The sequence below is a fragment of the Coffea arabica genome, chromosome 6e, assembly GCF_036785885.1.
Source record: "Coffea arabica cultivar ET-39 chromosome 6e, Coffea Arabica ET-39 HiFi, whole genome shotgun sequence".
NCBI lineage: Eukaryota > Viridiplantae > Streptophyta > Magnoliopsida > Gentianales > Rubiaceae > Coffea > Coffea arabica.
In genome coordinates this window covers 52,617,349-52,635,268 of record NC_092321.1, presented here as the reverse complement: position 1 = coordinate 52,635,268, position 17,920 = coordinate 52,617,349, and the positions used below count along the sequence as shown (strand labels likewise).

Genomic DNA, 17,920 nt, shown 5'->3' with positions numbered 1-17,920 from the left:
TTCCCCCTTCTTTCCCACTCTCACTCTGTCATGCTCAAAAACTAACACATAATACTCCTATCATGCTGCACTTACTCATTACTATACACAAAATTGTGCTCACATGATATCCCTCTAAGCGATCATCATACTGTACGCCAACAACATCCACAAGTAAGGTCCTTCAACAAGCATGTCAAATCACACACGTTACTACATCATCGTAGGACTCAAAAAAATTTGAATACCTGACTGATTTTCGGTCGTTCACTACTCCCGTGCTTACGATCTTCCACTCTTCAACTTTCTTCTTCTTATAATAAATCCGAATCACCAGAAATTTTATAACTTACTCCACCACTTCTTGCTTCTCCTTGCTATTTTTTTCAGTAGCCAATGTTGCACTTCCACAGCTTTTCGCAATGTCACGCCGGAGAGTGTTGCCAATCTCGTATTTTCCCCTCTTATTTCTCCCTTCGTGGCTTTTCGCAAGCAACTGCTTCGTCTGGTTTGGGTGGGAGTCTAAGTGCGCCTTTTCATTTTCAACCTTTCGCTTTGGGCGGGACTTTGCTTACTAGTGGTCATAACGTTCCGTTTTTTGCCGTTACGGTCAGCAGAGCATAACCATTTTTTTGACTGTCTCACTTAATAAAACGACGTCGTTTTGGGCCAAACTGAAGCCTTTTCACGTGGTTTATTTCTGGCCTTACCTTTCTTTTTGTGAGACAACAGCTCGGGAACGGTCAATCTGATGACCGTTCCCGCCCCGTATCCGTTGAGACACATAAGAGCGCTGCTTTCCTCATTTTCGGCGCCTGTAACACACGTTTTTAGGGAGGCAAACTCTTCAGTAGATAAACTCGCTGGGTGGCGATTGTCATCAGAGTTAGTCTGCACTTCGCTTCAACACCTCCCGAACTTCGTGCGAGCATCAGCACTCTTTGACAGTCGGGAATTCACTTCCTTGCGGTGGCAGTCTATAGGACAATTGCCCTCCTTTTGGTAGTTCTGGACCTAGATGATATCTGAAGCTCTATGTATGTTGTTGTTTTATTAATAAAATCTTAGTTAAAAAAAAAAACTGTAAATCGAAACATACTTGGAAACTGACTTGAGATTTTCTAATCTAATATAGAAACTAAACAAATAAGCCACTAAAAAGAATTAGGAAACAAAATACTAAGATAACTTGGATTAATTTCCTTCATTGCCTCCCTTAAACTAAACTATTGATTGAAGCAGGTCCAACTCCATCTCAGACAACAATCTCCATTGAAAATTCGGTCGCCAAATAAATGATGTGCACCTCCATCTTGTTTTCAGTTTTCAGTTTCATCTTTATTCGTGGCAGTGGACATACTTTATATTTTACAAACAATTTTTTAGCAATTTCTTCTTGATTAAAGTACTCATTGACACAAATTTATTCATTATCAGAGTCACCATATTTACTACCAACATAAGTACCCAAGAATATCAAATCATAGATTGCTTTCTTACCAAAATTATCATCACCAAATAATTTAAAATAAGCACTACTACAATTATCCAAAATTTTGATTTTGTCAATCAACTCTATTGGAGTAAAATATTTTTGAAATCCAATGAAGTCCATATCTATCAAATTAGATATCTTTCCATCAGTTTGAGAAGAGTCCAAAACCACAATTTTTCAATAATAATTTCTTTTTTTTTTTCACTTACCAAGCTAGACTTTTCTTCTTCTATTACCAAATTACCACATTCTTTTTTCAACAAATTCATCACCCCAAATTTCTCCAAATAAAGTATGCAAATTAAAACTATCAATTGATTCAAAATTTTCAATATCACATATATTATCAACAAATCTATCATTCTCAAATTAACAAACCAATATGAAAAACCAGACTTCGGTTTGAAAGCATAATTTTTCTCAATCGTCTGCAAATATAGTAAATATCTTTCCAAAATGTCCAAGATATTTTTGTACGACAAACAGAAGTTTTGTAAATACTTTCTGCCATTGTTTTACTCATCAATTGAAAGAATAATCATGCATTCTTCTTGAAAACATATTTTGGCAACTCATTTATAACAACCCAACAAAAAAATCATCCAAATTAATTGTTTGAGATATTTTTCCACTTTTAGAATCCAACCAAAATATGTATGTCTATTTGTGTTTGTAGGAATCAATATAGCAAAAATTTCACCATCAGTCAGATCTCTATAAAATTCTACCATTATTTAACAATTCATGTACCAGAACAAAATTTTCTCTCCCTTTTGTCAAGTTTTCTTGGCCTCCCTGATTGGTTAACCAATCAAAATTTTCAATCTGATAACCAGCAGCAATCAACAAATCTGACAGGATTCCTCTCCAATCTCTATCTTTACACCCGCAACAATCTAACAATTTTCGGACCAATCTTGTGGTCGAATTTTTCACCAATTACACACTTTAGGACCAATCTCGTGGCTTAACTCAATCAATGTGAGAACTCGAGAAAAATTATATGTATGCTATGAATTTCTTTTATTTTAATTACTTCGATATTAGAAATATTATAACAAATAAATGGTTAAATTAAATGCCTAATTGAATTTATATAAAAATTGAGAAGTTAGAAATATCCTAGAATGGTGTAAAAAAAATTATATTATATGAATCAAATAAACATATGATATGCATATTGTAATTTGAGCCATTTGAATATATTATATAGTTGAATAAGTTACATGACTAATTAATATTCCTTATAGCCAAATGTGTGAAAATCTACTAGATCGATATAAGCAAAATTTTTCAAGGTACATACAAATTAGAACAAACGAAATTTTGAGACAATGTGCGAGACAATAAAATTACGGACTTACACAACCAAATGAACTAAAATAAAAAGACTAAAACACCCATGGAATTGCAGACTAACTACCATGCAGCCAAGGAACCAACCATCAGAAATTCATAAAACAAAACCGAGAGCTTGAGGGATTGAAACCAAATAGAGGTCAGCCAACCATCTACTAGACTAAACGGTGGAAAGGAAATGAGTAGAATTTGGCTGCTAGCTTGGGGCGGTGAGTAACTCTCATTTGGACAGCTGCTGGAATGAACCTGCTACCCAAAATTGCTGAGTAAGCAGTGACTGAATGAGGGAAATCTTGGAATAATCATCCACCGAATGGAGAAACATTGAGTGATCAGCTGAGTGAAGAAGTAAGCTTAATTCTCTTCCCACCAACCAAGCATTAGGAACAAAACTGAGAGAGAGATTCGGTCACACCCATTTATCTCAAAAACCCAACCGAGTGAGAGGAAAAGAAAACATTTCTGATTTCACCTTACTACCAGCCTGCATCCGAGAGATTGAGGGAGAGAGAGGTAAACATTGGCTCACTTCATTTCTCCAGTCTGTAACCTCAACACCACGAATCAAACGTGAGGAAGGGAAAGATAGCTGGTGCAAGAGTTGAGGAACTGAAGCAAAGAGAGAGTTAGAGCAGCCTGCCATTATCGAACTCTAGAGGAAAAGAGGTAAGATCTTTAAACACCAGCTGCATGTTGAATTTAGCTAGAAATTTGAGCTTGTGGCTAAAGTAAATGTCGGGCAGCAACTGTAAAATTTCAGAGAAATTGCAGAAAACTGAGTGTTAAGCTTGAACTTGCAACTGATATCAACATTTCTTGGGATAATAACGTTAAGAAGTGCATGCAACAGCTTATCTTTTTCTTTCTCCAGTTTATAAGAGGTTAGTTGTAGGAGTCAGTGAGCATGAAGTGGAGAGAACCGTACATGAAAGAAATCTGATGCAAGCTGCTGTACCTCAGATTTTGCAGCCTTGCGCAGAGCTGAGTTTCATTCAGTTTTCCTTTTGAATTTTGGTCATGAACTGCCCTGTTTTGCTTAGGCTAATTTGTAATTGAATCAATATACTTTGTACAATGATCTGGAACAAAAAACTGAGGAGGAATGGAAAGGGAAAAACCAGCTGAGTTTGGTAAAAGGAAGCTGAGGCATTCTGCCGTGATGCTGGAAAGGGAAAAATTAACTCTTGAACAGCTTTTCTTTCAGTTTCTACATCAGTAAACGTCCACGGATGATAGCTAAGGTTGCTCTGTGATTAGTAATCATGTTGGCACCATAAGTTAGAGTTAACTGAAGTAATTAGAGAGTAAAAGCTGTGAATTAAGTTGTTGGAGTACATCATGGCCGAGAGAAGGGTGAGAGTCTTGAGCAGCCTTTGAGTTTAGTTGTCAACTTTATACGTTCTATTTAAGGCTACCTTGTAGCTTACTAAATGTAACTAACCTGGCTAGTTGGAACATGAGAGTGAAAGGAAAGATTTAAGGGAAAACATATTGAATATGGGGCTGATACATTGGTAGGAAGCTTAGTTAATGGTGGTAATTGCAGATGACGGATCTTGGATATGATATGATCAGTCAACATGCTAAAATTATGAGTTAATCACCTTGAATGGAATATATATTAGGTGACTAAATTTTAAGCAATTAAAAGATGAAGTTATTATAGGTTTAGGAACATTTGAGCTGAAATCCTGTTATGGGATCGGATGAAAGGAAAAATGAACTTTTATAAAATCTTGCATTCTAGCTACCTGGTTACAAAACTACGTTCATAAGCATATAAGAGATGTAAAACTAAAAACGAATGAGTGAATACAAAACTTAAATCATAGGTAGCTTAGAATTTGGTTCGGAATTAAAAAGGAAAGGATGAAAAGTTTATTTACTTTTATTTTAGAATACAGAGTAGGGAATGGTGTAATCTTACTTTAAATAAATTATAACCTTGGAAAACATGTATATCTCTTGGTTAAAATGATCAATAAATATTGAATATGTTATATCTTGTTCTAAACTAAAACATGACTTTAATATGTTTAACATATAAGGTAACAAATGATAAAATCAATAAGTATTAAAATAAAATGATGAATAAATACTGAGTATGTTCTATTTGTATTTTAAGGTCAAACTTGATTTTAATAGTTTAAATAATAAGGTAAGAATAATAAGTGATCACCTACAAATTATATATTTACTTTGAAATTGTTAACTTGTCCCAGGAAATAGCTGTGAGCCAGGAAACAAACTCGAGGCTCAAGAGTAATTTATTTGGAAACTTGGTGAGTGTTTCTGAATTTATGTGTCTAACTGTTTATGTTTACTTAAGTGAAATTATGTGATAAATGTGCTTATTATGGAATATTGCTAGTGATTCATTGTAAAGTGTATCTCAATTGTCCCTCGTCTTCTAAGTCGGGAGTGTACTTTATCGCCCTTGACTTAGTTTGAGCTTGAAGGTTGATAATTGATCAAGTGTTATTGTAAGTGTGCATGACTGTAAGCCGTATGTGTACTTTACCACACCGGCTGAACTGGGCCCCAAAACCCTCTGTTCGACGGATTATTCGAGCCAGCAAAGGGTTTGGTCGGGTAGCACGGTAACTTTGGGTAAGTGTTTCGGTACGCTCGAGTATTACCACGGAGTAGCAGATTACTGATATTGATATGGCCATCTAAGTGAGGGAAGTGTTTATTGTTTTGGAGAATATAAGGAGGGGTTCGGTGGAGTATGTAGTGCATTGAAGTGGCTCTAATGCGAGCACCGTATCATTTAAAAGTGATTGTTCAGTGAAGTGTTCTCTAATTCATTTAGTGAAGTGTTCCTTGATTGCTAATTTTGCTACTTGTTTAAATGTTTAATTGAATGTTACTTGCATGGAAATCTCACTGAGTTTTAGTTCAACCCTTTAGTTTTGTTTTCCTGATAGGAGTTGGTGGTCGAGAAACGAACGAGAGAGCTTAGTGAGTTAACATGAAGTCTTTTGTGATTGTAAAGTATCTAGTATCATACCACGGCTGAAGTTTTGTATTAAACTTGGCATTGTAAAAGATTTGAACGTGTGGTTTTAGCATACCACAATGTTATCTCTGAAGTTAATGCAAGATTAATGAGAGTTTATCAAATGCTATCTCTGAATTTAATGTGAAATTAGTGAGTCCTAATGAGAGTCAGGCAAACGATCCGCCAACTTTTAGGGTACGCCCTAGGAGAAGGCCAGGTCGTCACAATCAACTAAATACTTTTCGACAACTTTGTGCTCTAACTCTCTGATAGCGGAAATGTCTAGAATTGACCTTGTAGTCTGGCCTATTCTTCAATTTCATAGGTACCCCAGGATCAATTTCTTGAACCTAGGGTTTTGATACCAATTGTTATCTCAAAAAAATACGCACACAACGGAAGCAATTGTTACACATAAAAATATGTGAGAAGAGGAGAATAATAAATACACAATAATTTATTAACCCAAAACTCCACAATAACAATATGAAATTGTAGCTTTTTGCTCACGACAACTCACAAAATTCAACTATGAGATTTTCTCTCAAATCTAATTTTCAAAACTCAACTCAACTCTTCAAGTAATAACTTATTAGACTGGTAGTATTTATAGACTCCAAAATCTTCTAAAACAAATACAATTGTAAATCGAAACATGCTTGAAAACTAACTTAAAATTTCTTAATATAATATAGCAACTGACGTGCACGGGGTATACATACACAATTAGCTCATCCACAATCAAGTTTTACATTTATAACATCCTAAATAACCCACACGCGATTTATTGCAAGTATACAAATCGTCAGCGAATATAGGGTATTAAGGGTCTATCCCACAGGGAAGATTTTCAATTATCGGTGTTTTTTGAACTCTTTATTATCTAAACTACCATGAACATTAAAGTAATGAAAATAACACTAGAAAGCTCCTAGAGGTATGGAATTCCTTACTACTCTTGCAAATGAGATTACCGGTTAAGTGAATGCTATTATCTTAGCTAGTTATTGCGTAATTTCCTAATGTATGTGAAACCTACTCTCGTAGTGAATCAACTATAGTTGTAGTTAAACCATACCTACTCTCGTGGTTATGAAATTAACTATAAATTCATTTCTTTTATGAAATTATATGAAACAAGTCACTAAAAGCCACAATGGTGCTCCTCTATTCTCGTGAGTGAACTACCTAGGTTTATCGTTTCCTTGAACTAGTGTTAAATTCCAATTCTCATTGCAAACTTAACACATTTAGATAATCACAACTAATGGCCGGTTAATCATGATTAGAAAAGCAAAAGTGATAAATAACTTGCTCAAAATAATATCATCACATAACCAAGTAAACATCGCTAACAAGATATAGAAAGTTCATCCATACTCTAGGCATAAACTTTAGAAATACATATTGAAACTCAAATCCAAAACTTGCATATTAACCATACTTAAGAACCCAATACAAAAGATAAAGAGTTGGAGAAGAGATAACCCTTGTCACATGAACTTCAACCCTCCTTCTTCATCTCCATCTTCATCCTAATCTAGCCAATATACACGAGTGGATAAACTATACTACTCTATATTAAACTACTAAACTAATGAACTAAGAAAAACTAGTGAAGACTACATTTTTGGTGGAGTTTCTCTAGCCTTCCAAAGTTGTTAAAATGGTCTTCAAAGGCTGCTATTGATAGAGAATTCAAGGTCAAAAAGAGTTGTAAAAGTTGATGTAAATGCTCCTTGAGATTCCCAAATGATGCTTCTACAAGTTCCATGCATCTCCTTTACAGCTGCAGTCGAAATTCTGACTTGTAGATGAGCTGGAAAGGTCATGTGAACAAATAGCAAGTTGCAGCAGAAAATGAAGAATACGCGACTACAAGTCGCGTATTGCCTATCCACGTATTGCTTTCGCAGGTTTGCACTTTCTGGGCAAAATTCATCCTTGCTCCGTTTTTGGTTCAACTTCAACTAATATTTTCTCGATGATGGTGGCTAAACTAGCTCTTGTGTAAAACGTAAAAGTTGTAGTCCTTTGAGTTAGCTTTCCAATGCATCAATAATCATCCAATCTAGAGCTCTGTAGACCGGGAAATGACCAAAATACTCTCAATTGGTGAGAGCTCTATTTCAGTTTTCGACCATGCACATGCACTTCTGTATTTCGACCTTTTGACATGGAAAATGACTGAAATGGACTTCGATATCTTCATACCAAATGTAGATCTATCTCCTAGCTTCAAAATGGTATAAGAATCACCTCAATCCAATGCTTGTAACTCAAGATATAGCCAAAATACCACAAGGTGTCAAAGGTGGAAAACCTTTCTTATTTTGTTCTTGATTGCATTCCCTTTGTTGCATTTCATATTATCTTTTTATCACTTCAAACTATCATCATTCATCCAATTATCTTCTCAATTCACTCCATTTGATGATTGAATCATTAAACCTATAAAAACATGAAGTTTTAACTATTAAAATCCATATAAATGCAATTTTCACATTTTAAACCACAAAATGCATACTTTCACTAGATCCCCAGTTAATTAGCTATAAAAGTAACTAACACACGCCAAATCTAACTAATAAAACACACTAAAAACACATAAAATATACACTTATCAGCAACTAAACAAATAAGTCACCAAAAAGAATTAGGAAACAAATTACTAAGATAACCTGGTTTAATTTCCTTCATTGCCTCCCTTAAACCAAACTCTTCATTGAAATAGGTCTAACTCCATCTCGGGCAAAACTTTCCATTGAAAATTCAATCGCCAAATAAACGGTTTGCAACTCCATCTTATTTTCAGTTATTACCTTCATCTTTACTTGTGGCAATGGACGCACTTTATATTTTGCAAATAAATTTTCAGCAATTTTTCTTGATTAAAGTACATACTGATACAAATCCATTCATGACTAGAGTCATCATATTTACCACCAACATAAGTGCTCAAGAATACAAAATCATAGATTGCTTTTTTGCCAAAATTATCATCACTAAATAATTTAAAATAACCACTACTATAATCATCCAAAATTTTCATACTGTCAATTAACTCTTTTGGAGTAAAATATTTTTGAAATCCAATGACATCTGGATCTGTCAAATTAAATATCTTTCCATCACCTTGAGGAGAGTCCAAGCCAACAAGTTTTTCAATAACAATTTCTTTTACTTCACACACAAAGCCAAACTTTTCTTCTTCCTTTACCAAATTACCAAATTTTTTTCTTCAAAAATTCATTACTCCAAATTTCGCCAAATAAGGTATTCAAATCAAAACTATCAACTGATTCAAATTTTTAATATCACTTATATCATCAACAAATCTATTATTTTCAAAATCTACAAACCAATACCAACAACTAGATTTTGGTTTGAAAGCATAATTTTTCTCAATCACTTGCAAAACATAGTAAATATCCTTCCAAAATGTCCAAGGTATTTTGGCACGACGAACAAAAGTTTTGTAAATACTTTCTGCCATTGTTTTACGCATCATTTGAAAGAATAATCATGCCTTCATCTTGAAAACATGTTTTGGCAACTCACCTGAAACAATCCAACTGAGAAAATCATCCAAATTACATTGTTTGAGATATTTTTTCACTTTTAAAACCCAACCAAAATATGTATATCTATTTACGCTTATAGGAGTCAATATGGAAAATTTTCACTATCAATCGGATCTCTATTAAATTTTGCCATTATTTAACAACTCATATACCTGCAGAAAATTTTCTCTTTCTTCTTTTAAGTTTTCTTGACCTTTTCTGATTGATTAACCAATCAAATCCTTCAGTCTGACAACCAGCAGCAATCAACAAATCTGATAGAATTCCACTCTAATCTCTGTCTTGACACTCACAACAATCTAACAATTTTCGAACCAATCTTATGGTTGAATTCTTTACCAATTAATCACACACTTTAGGACCAATCTCGTGGCCTAATTCAATCAGCTAAATACTTTCTGATAATTTGTGCCCTAACTCTCTGATAGCAAAAATGCCTAGAACTAACCTTGTAGTCTGGTCAATTCTTCAATTTCACAGGTACCCCAGGATCAATTTCTTGAACCTAGGGTTTTGATACCACTTGTTATCATGAAAAATACGCACATAGCAGAAGCAATTTTGACACATAAAAAATATGTGAGAAGAGGAGGAGAATAAATACACAAACAACTACTCAATAATTTATTAACCCAAGACTTAACAATAACAATATGAAGTCGTAGCTTTTCGCTCGCGACAGCTCACAAATCTCAATTATGAGATTTTTGCTCAAACCTATTTTTTTCAAAACTCAACTCAACTTTTCAAATAATAACCTACTAGAGTGGCAGTATTTAAAGATTCCAAAACCTTGTAATGAGGCTGATGAACCAGCCTTGCTCTAATCCACCTTTCTCCTTCGTTTTAGCTTCATTTAGCGAGATTTCTTTTTTGGCTAATGCTAGAGTTACAGTAGAGGGATTTTTTGTTGAAAGTTTCCAAGAAAAGTCACTTCAAATCCATTAAATTTGAGCTTGAAATTGTGACAATCCCAACCCTTATCATTGGCGACTGAAGAACAAGCAACCTTGGCTATCGTGATTTTTTCAAATTTTCGCTTCTCTCCACTGTTTAATATTGCTTCAAAGATACCAGAGATGACTCTTCATGAACTTCTTTTTCATTCTCATGCCATGTTAGGTTAAGACACCATTTCACTTTGCTTCCTTTAGTTTCAAGTTTGAAATATGAATTTTGTGTTTGATTGTGTGTTCACTTTCACTTAAGTTTCATGTTTATTTCTCTTTGTCTTGGAATTCGATAGCATGTTACAACACAGAAACCCAAACTTGAATAAAATAAGAAATCCCCTTTAGTTGAAGCTTTTTTTATGACAAAAATAGTAGGTCTTGATACTAATGTTCTAAACCTGGGAGTGTTCATAAGTTTTGCTCCTTACCATTTTTGTAATCTGATCATTTAGTTCTTATTCATGTTTGTTTAGTTTTAAGAAAACAGCATGGAGTTGGAGTTAAGGTTGTAGTTTTGAAGTTTAGATGCTATTTTGCATGTTCTATGTTGTTTCTGGACCTTGTTTGATGTTTTAGATACCTTCATGATGTTGTAAGGATCGTGTTCATGTTAAAATTTAACCTTAGAAGTTTTGAAAAATTTTCTGGCGAGAATTCTTGCCAAGTGGCCGGAATTTCTTCTAGATTCCGAATTTTCAATCACCAAGTAGAACATCTGGTCAATTGCAAAATTTTTCTTTTTCTTCTCGTTTTTCTTTTTCCTTCTATTTTCTGTAATTTGCTTTGTTTTCCTTTCTGACTTTGGTGCAAGGATAGGTTTACTTCTCTTTAAGTTGAGCCTTGGGCAGTGATGGGTGATTGGGAGTGTGGGCTAACCTTTATTTTATCTTGGATTTGTTCATGGGGTTTATGCTGGGTTATCTGTTAATTTTAACACGGACTAGAAGGCTTAGCCCAAATGTTGAGATTTCTTTATGAACATGGACTAATTTTTTTTTTTGTATTTATTTTCTTTTAATGTGTAGTTCTTGACATTTTGTATATTTTAGACACTCTTTAATTTTTCAAAAAATTGTTTGAATTCATATGGTATTCTCATCTAAGTCTATAAGAAATATTTGCAATTTGACCCCTACTTTTTGCATAATTATACTGAGACCACAAAATTGTGAAAATAGACAAAATTTTGCCTTTTGAATTCTTGGCCTTCCTTTATTATGTTCATGCATGTTGTAGTGAATCAATTCAACTTTTCCAAGTTGATGAAAGTTTAAGTGAATTTATTAACTTTGGCCTTCCAATTTTACAACTTTAGTAACTAATATAAATAGTTTTGATTTGATGGCTCAAAAATTGTTTTTTTAGTTAAATTAGTCTAAATTTGAGTGGATTATAAATAAAAGGTTATTAAAAAACTGATTTTTGCAGAATTTGTATTTTGGTCCCAATTTTAAAAATTATATTTTTGCCCCAAAATTTTTATTTTTCTCATTTTAGTCTCTAAGAATCTTTGTTGCCTTTATCATTATGATTGTCCTGGCCTTTTTAATCCTTAATTCATGTTTGGAATGTTGGTTTATTATTTGTCTTGCGACATTAGTAATTTTCTTTTTAATGAATTAAGTTATTTTTTCTCTAACAATTAATTGTCAATTAAATTGATACGTTGACACTTTTGTTGAATTTGAGTAATAGATAACTCTTCCTCCCCTCATTTAGTCACTGTTTCAAAAGGGAGGTACCCCTATTGTTCTTTAAATTCCAATTACATGCTCTTATGTGCTCTTATGTATTTATATATTTTATGTGTTTTTTTTATTTATTTACTTTAAGCTTTTATTCATTTTTATGTTTATTTATTTAATTCAAGTCATATAATTTTTTAGAGGGTACTTGAATCCCCAAAATATAATATATATGTTATATTTTTTTTTTGCAAGAAATGTAATTAAATAGGCAAATGTAGTACATAGGTCAGATTAAGTTTGTTTTCTTATATTCCCCCTTTTAGATTGTAGTTAGAGCCCTAATGTAATAGTTTGATTTTATGTTTAGGTTATATTTTCTTTTGCAAGAAGTGTAATTAGATAAGCAAACATAGTAGATAGATTATATAGGTTTGTTTTCTTATATTCCCTTTTTTAGATTGTACTTAGAGCTCTAATAGATAGGTTTTTGTGCTTATGTGTTGTGTGCTTTATTCGCTTTCCTTAGGGTTCTGCACCTACATGTTTTATGTATTCCTATGTGCTTACTTGTTTTTAATTTACACTTTTCTTGCAATATTATAAATTATGGATGCGTGATATCACTACACCAATCCAATGCTAGTCGTGACTTTTCCCTCCGTTTGTTTTCTAATCCAATGTTAGTGAAGACTTGTAAAAATAGTCTAGTTCAATACTAGATCCTTAGGTCATTCACGTATTAGATGCATGTTTTGTGTGTCATTCATTGTATTTTTCATGTATTTTTCCTATTTTAGATTATTTTTCTCATTTGTATGATATTTGCTCCTTATCCTTATATGCGTGTACTATATTATTTAGACTTGTATTTTATTTAGAAAATTAGAAAATAAGTTACTTCATTTGCTTGCCTAAATTAGAAGAATCACCCTTCAAATATGAAAAATGGGTAAGTATGATTTTTCTAACCTTAGCATGCTATTACCCCTCTATAAGAAGGAAAATCATCTCACAAGTTTTAGTCTCTCATACCTATTATGTTGCATCTCTCTTTGACCACTTCTATATGTCAGATTTAATTTTCTTTTCTTTGAGTTTATCTTTGCATCCTTGTGATTTCTTAAAGGAATTATTCTTGGGTTTTGCAATTAATGCGATTGTTGCCAATTAAACCTTGAAGGGACATTTCTTCCCTTTTAATATCCCTTTTAGGTTTAGATTTACATCTATATAAAAGTATCCAAACGTGATAAGTTTAAAAGTTAGATTAGAAAATTTTTGACTAAACCTCACAATTGACTTTGATTAGGTTGAAAGGCTGCTTTATGTTCAAACCAATCGAATCTTTGGCTTCTCTTTTTTTAACCATAACTCCTGAGTCATTTTCTTTTGTTTTCGAATATCTGGATTTGTTTTAAAGGTTTTTTTTCATTTTTTTAATTATAAACAGTTTTGGGTGATTTGGTACACCTAAATTCAATATCAAGTGCGAGTCCCTTTTTCTAAAAAGCCCTTTTAGACTATTTTTTTGGGCCTAAACCGCCGCATTTTCCAAAGTCCCATTTTAGGCCCTTTTTTCTTTATATTTTTTTGAAACTAAAATCTATTTTTGCATAACTCATCTCTTTTATTTTGAAAAATGGGTTGCAAAAAACTTTTTTTTATTAAAAAATTAGTAAGTGAGTTATTTTCCCCTTTGATAAATTCAATATCAAAATCAAATACAGATAGAATAGCTTGACATCTGGCAAAAATCTGTTTTGAAACTATATTTTGTATGTCCTTTTATAAAACCTCTTTTGCTGATTTGCAATCATTTCTTAAAAGGAATTTTTTATTTTAACAAATCATTTTGGAATTTTGAAATGCAAAGCACCATTGATAAAATCTTTTTCTTGACAGTAGAATAATTTTTTTTGAGGACCAAGTCAAACTCTTGAATGAAACCTAACTAATTGTTCATGTGGATTTGAAATTTTTTGTTTTAGAATTCCTCCATATCCTATTTTGGAGGCATCTATTTATGCTATCATGAAAATATTTAAACATAGTAATGATTTAACCTCTTTCTTAACATGCAAACTATATGAGTATGTTGATCAAACCATGTTGGAGGATTCTTTTGTAACCCCTTGAATAATGATGCACAAATTTGTCTTAATTTTGAAAAGAAATCTGCCATGTTGTTTAAGCATTCTAAAAATCTTTGTAATTGATTTTTGTCATTAATTTCATTTGAAAATTTATTTGCAGAGGCTAACGCTCTATTAATAGGTATAATTGTGTCTTGATAAATGTCATGCCCTAAAAATCTTACCTTAATTGCAAATAATTTCATTTTTGTAACTGAGACTATTAATCCTTTATTTTTCACTATGTTAAAGAAAGTATTTAAATGTTTAAAGTGTTGATCTGTAGAGTTTAAAAATATTAATACATAATCAATGTAGACAATTATGAATGTATTATAAGGATTGAGAATATCGCTCACAATATGTTAAAATTCTAAGGAGCATTTTTTTAATTCAGAGGGCATTGCATGTGAGGACCCGAAAATTTTGTATAAATTTCATGCTGTTATTTTAATTTTTATATACCTTATTATTGATGAATTTAAGTGTTTAATTATTTTATCACTTGAGAGTGTGACGTTATAGTGTTTAATCTAAACACACACACACACACACACACACACACACACACATATCACTTGTGTTTACCAAAACTAGGAAATGAAAAAAAAAAAAACTAACATGCAAAGTTTTATCCCAAAACTCCACAATTTCACTTGGCCAAACATCTCCTGAGCTTCCACTAACCTTCCACCTCTCATTTTAGCTAATCACTTTCGCCAATCTCACCCACTTTCAACTATACTATCCCAAGACTATCCCAAGACCATCTCATTTCCATTTCAGCAAGTGAGTAGCCGAGAGAGAGAGAGTTGAGAGCAAGAAAACTCCTTCATCCTTTCTTCTTATCATCAGTCGAGAACCAAGGCTGATTCAGCCATAAAAACTCCACATTTCAAGCTTAATCCATGAGTAAGAAAGCCAACAGAGAAGAAAGGATCCAGCTGCACATTTCAAGAAAAAAAAACAGCCAAGGAACCAGCCAAGAAAATCTGGAATTTCAACTGTGAAAAGTCGAGAGGAGCCAGAGTACTCTACTTTTCTTTCTTCAGCTTTATTTGGCTAAAAACAGGGGTAAATCTTTTCCAAAACTCCTTTCTTTCACATACAAAGCATATTTCTTGATGCATGTTAGAATCTAGTCAAGAAACTAGCAAATTTTGATGATTAGAACTCATTTCTTCACTGTTTTGGAGTAATCTGCCCGGACTCAGTTCATATTGAATTTTGTAGTCTTTTGCTTCAAATTTTGATTAAACTTGCTGGAAATACATGCTATATACACTAAACTATATGGTTGAATGAATGCATGTCTAAATCTCTGAAGAAAAATTGGATTTTTGGTCGTGAAACTTGAATCTTCAAAGCTGGAAGTCCGTCAGTCTGGTAACTAGTTGATGAAAGGTTTTCTCCTCAATTTAAATGGATTTTACGTTGAATTATGACGGGAATTCATGCTTTATGTCTGTTTAATGTTTGTAGGGTGATGCATGTGAGTTTCTATGGTAAAAAAACTTGAGTTTTGTGGCTGGAATTATCAGTAGGAGACTGCATGGCTGCTGAAAAATTCCAGCTTAGCCGATGGTGGTTCGTTTGGGTTTTAATGGGTGTTTTGGTGAATTGAAGTTGGGAAATCATGTTGCATGCCCTGTACAACCTATGTCAAGTATTGCATGCTAAGTTTTCTAGGTGGAAACTTGATCACAAGGGCTGAAATTGGGATAAATGACTGATTGACCATTTATTGGCTTGATAACCTGTCCGATGGAGCATTAGCTGAGATTTTAGTTTAAAAATGGAATTTGATGAGAAATTTTTGCTGGATAAAATGATTGATTGACCATTTATTGGCTTGATAACCTGTCCGATGGAGCATTAGCTGAGATTTTAGTTTAAAAATGGAATTTGATGAGAAATTTTTGCTGGATTTTGAAGCTACATGGTCTTATTGCAATGTTTATGTGAATGCATGTCGAGTTTGGTTAATGTCTGATGCATTGAATGAAATTTTGGTAAAGATATATGGTTGGAAATCCCAGCTTTAGGAAATTTAACAAATAATCTAATAAATTTACAAATGTCCCAGAGGCCAAGAGTGAACCGGAGGAGGGACTGAGTACTGAGGAGTGAGGAGTGAACTCCAACTACTTTGGGTGGGTGTTTTCACATTTGTGTGTTTAAATTGCCTATGTGTTACTTAAGTGATGTTTATGTGATTTTGCTAGTGCTTTATTGTAAAGTGTTTTCAATTGTTCCTTGCATTCTAAGTCGGGAGTGTACTTTATCGTACCCAACTTAGTTTGAGTTTGAAGGTTGATAATTGACCAAGTATTACCATAGGTGTACATGATTGTAAGCCGAGTATGTACTTTACCGCATCAGCTGAACTGGGCCCCAAAATCCTCTGTTCAACAGATTATTCGAGCCAGCAAAGGGTTTGGTCGGATAGGATGGTAGCTTTGGGTAAATGATTCGGTATGCTCAAGTATTACCACGGAATAGCAGATTACTGATATGGCCATTTGAGTGAGGGAAGTGGGGGTTATGAGGAGGAGTTCGGCGAAGCATGTAGTGCATTGAAGTGGCTCTAATGTGAGCATTGTATCCTTTTAAAAGTGATTGTTCAGCGAAGTGTTCTTTACTTTATTCAGTGAAGTGTTCCTTACTTGCTTAATTTTGTTACTAGCTTAAGTGTTTAATTGATTGTTGCTTGTATGGAAACCTCACTGGGTTTTGTTCAACCCATTTTGTTTGTTTTCCTTACAGGAGGGGAAGAGGGGAGTGTGGAGTAGCCAAGAGTTAAACTGAGACCCGAATTTGTACTTGGAAGATTTCTTTTGTACTTAAATGTTATAGTTATTCTCACTTTTATCTTCAAGGGATATATACATATTAAATGTTGTAGGCTAAGACAACTTTGCTTATTTTGGAATGTACTTAATTAAGTGTAATGGACGGTTAATGGTTTTAGTTAGTGGAATGTTATCTCTCAAGTTAATGTGAGTGAGTGACTCCTGGCGAAAGTCAGACAGGCGATCTGCTTAACCCTATGGTTCGCCCTAGGGTCCGGCCGGGTCGTCACACGTGGTATCAGAGCAATTTCGCGTGATCTTTGCACGGGTTATGTGAATGAGTACCAGGGGCTAAGTGCTCTTATTGAGCGTATGCTAGGACAGGAATTGAAGCATAAATGTTAATACATTAGGCGTAAAACTTTATCATGATACTCGAGGAAATTAGAATTGTATGTCAGATAGGAATTCCAAATGTGGTTGATTTACTCTTGGGATCGGTCGGCTTGAGTTGTGAATTATCCTATTTCAGATTCTTGTACCTGAGTACCAAATATTTTATTCAATGGTGTATTTGGGAAGAATCTAGTATATTGTATTATGAGTCGACTAGAAATCACGATTGAATTTGAAGAAGTAGAACCGAAGAGACCAAGGCAAGTTTTTGAGAGTTAAAGGTGAAGAGGCAGTATTGAGATCTTGAAGATTAGTGCAAATTCTTCATTTTAAGATGAATAATTCTACTAGTCCTTCAATGGTAAATAGATTATATTCCATCTCTTGCAAAAAATGTGACTTTCAAACCTGAAATTTGAGTGAAATAGTTGTTTAAGTATGAACTATGCAGCTATGAATAGCTTTAAACTATAAGGAGAGTTTTCAACTTGAGGTAAGATAAGTTTGACAAATCTGCCATGTGATTAATATGCTACCA

At 33.5% G+C, this 17,920-nt stretch overlaps 1 long non-coding RNA gene across 1 annotated transcript; it reads left to right on the top strand.

The window, feature by feature from the left end:
• Nucleotides 1-2,982: 2,982 nt before the first annotated feature.
• LOC140009192 (uncharacterized) lies at nucleotides 2,983-5,673 on the top strand. Its single transcript, XR_011816547.1, has 2 exons — nucleotides 2,983-3,499; nucleotides 5,056-5,673. It is a non-coding gene; the product is annotated as an uncharacterized lncRNA (long non-coding RNA).
• Nucleotides 5,674-17,920: the final 12,247 nt, after the last annotated feature.